Source organism: Silene latifolia, chromosome 2 (assembly GCF_048544455.1).
Source record: "Silene latifolia isolate original U9 population chromosome 2, ASM4854445v1, whole genome shotgun sequence".
In the NCBI taxonomy this organism is placed as follows: Eukaryota; Viridiplantae; Streptophyta; class Magnoliopsida; order Caryophyllales; family Caryophyllaceae; genus Silene; species Silene latifolia.
In genome coordinates this window covers 506,059-508,558 of record NC_133527.1, presented here as the reverse complement: position 1 = coordinate 508,558, position 2,500 = coordinate 506,059, and positions in this window count along the sequence as shown.

The following is a 2,500-nucleotide window of genomic DNA, read 5'->3' as shown; positions in this document are numbered from 1 at the left end:
ACAGGTAGCCTAACCGAGGGACAATCCGAGCAACGATAACCGAGGGACATTCCGATCAACGAGGGACAACCGTCATAGAAGGGACCTCCGAGGCGTGGTGATCTTTCAAAAAAAAAAAAAAAAAAAAAAAAAAAAAAAAAAAACTTTTTAAAAAAGCAAACCGCATCTACTAGAAACCATTAGTCAGCCCACCACATCATTTTACGCGGGCGAAGAAGACACCGGCCCTAGCATTAACGGTTCACCCTAAAAAAAAAAAAAAAAGCCATCGATGCCCAAACCCGTCATAGAAGAATTTTTTTCAAAATAAATATTTTTAAAAAAAAAAAAAAAAAAAAAAAGTGGGTCTTACTCGATGGCCTTCTCCGTGTACCCGTCACTCCAGCTCATCGATGCCCAAACCCGTCATAGAAGAATTTTTTTCAAAATAAATAATTTTAAAAAAAAAAAAAAAAAAAAAAAAAAAAAAAAAAAAAAGTGGGTCTTACTCGATGGCCTTCTCCGTGTACCCGTCACTCCAGCACATCGATGCCCAAACCCGTCATAGAAGAATTTTTTTCGAAATAAATAATTTTTTTTTTTAAAAAAAAAAAGTGGGTCTTACTCGATGGCCTTCTCCGTGTACCCGTCACTCCAGCGCATCGATGCCCAAACCCGATGTAGAATAATTTTTTTCAAAAAAAATAATAATTTACGGACAATAAATGTTTTTCACCATGCACCACGCCTCGGACTAAGGGTCTTACTCGAACGCCATCCTCGTGTACCCGTCACTCAAGCAATCGATGCCCAATCTCGTCTATGATAGTTCCCCCGAGTCATGGTGATTTACCACGGCACGGGGTTGTGCGGACTTACACGATGGCCACAATAGCGGCCAACGATGCCAAAACCCGTGTGCCTCTCACGGGCCCCCGAGACGGGATGCATGGCTTTTTTTTTTTTTTCTCGATGAAGGGTCTTGCCATGCCCACGCCTCGGAGTAGGGGTCCTTATGCCTACGGCAACATGCACCATGATGCCCAGCCCAACCGCTATAGCCAACGATGCCGAAACCCGTGTGCACCTCACGGGCCCCCGAGACGGGTTTGCATGGCGAAAAAAAAAAAAAAATTTTTTTTTTTTTTCATCTTAGGGTCTTGCCATGCCCACGCCTCGGAGTAGGGGTCCTTATTCATACGCAAACATGCACCATGGTGCCCAGCCGCCCAGCTCCTCACTACCCCCTATAGAGGCTTTTTTGATAGTTTTGGTCTTGTAGCATGAAACATTGGGTGTGCAGAATAGCGATACGTTTTTGTAACGCCGTTTTGGAGGACCAAATGAGCTTTGTTTTTGGAGCTTGATATATGGTTGGAAAGCTAACTTGGAGTACTTGATGCTGGAAAAAAAAATTTCGTCATTTGGATTTTTTTTGAGGGAGTTATGGGTCTCCGAAGTCGGGTCATTTTCTGCGGGCGCGTCTGCTGCCTAGATCTCGGTGTGGGGGGACTTTGGGGGACAAACCACGGATGATATTGTGCAAACCTTGCATTTTTGGGTAGCTAACTTGGAGTAGTTGGTTTTAGGCTCAAGAAAAAAATTATTCGGACTCGTTTCGGTCTCGGAAACCGCGTCGGGTCGAGCGGTGTCTCTATGCGTGTTGGGTGTGCCCTTTGTGTGGGTTGTGTTGGGCACTTTGGGCATCCTCCACCATCACCCACACCCACCTTAATATCACACTACCAATGGTTTTGAGCATTTGTAGGCTTCGATGCTCGGGCAAATATGTCCCGAGTGGAAAAATGCTCACGGTGCCGTCCGGCTGGGTGGGTGTGTGTGTGTGCGTGTGGTGCGTCGTATGGGACCAACCAAGCATCTAGTGTCCGTTCCTTGTTAAAATTACCCTATGACCGTCCCCAACAACTCTAGGAAGTATTTGGGCACGGTTACCAGGGATGCCGTATCGGTAGTTGAGGTATAGCCTTTCATAGCTTGTGCTAAGGAGCGATCGAGGTAACCGAGTCGGGATGACTTTCGGTTGGTTGTCCTTTACGACTCGTGGTCACCCAATCGTATAATTACCTTAGAAACCTCCTAAATTAGCGTTTCAAGCTTCGTTGCTCGGTAAAATCCGTTCCAAATTGAAAAATGCCCACGCATGGCTTTATAAGGCGCCCGTGGCTAGGCAATGCACGCCCATGGCCTAGGCAACTAACCTCAAAATGCCCCTTGGCCTAGGCAACTAACCTCAAAATGCCCCTTGGCCTAGGCAACTAACCTCAAAATGCCTATGCATGGCTATTCAACGGAAGTGCTCGGTCACTTGGTGCCCATGGCCTAGGTAGCTAACCTCAAAATGCCCCTTGGCCTAGGCATTTCACGCCCATGGCCTAGGCAACTAACCTCAAAATGCCTAGGCATGGCTTGGCATTTCACGCCCATGGCCTAGGCAAATAACCTCAAAATGCCTAGGCATGGCTATCTAGGCATTGCTCGGTCATTGGTGCCCATGGCCTGG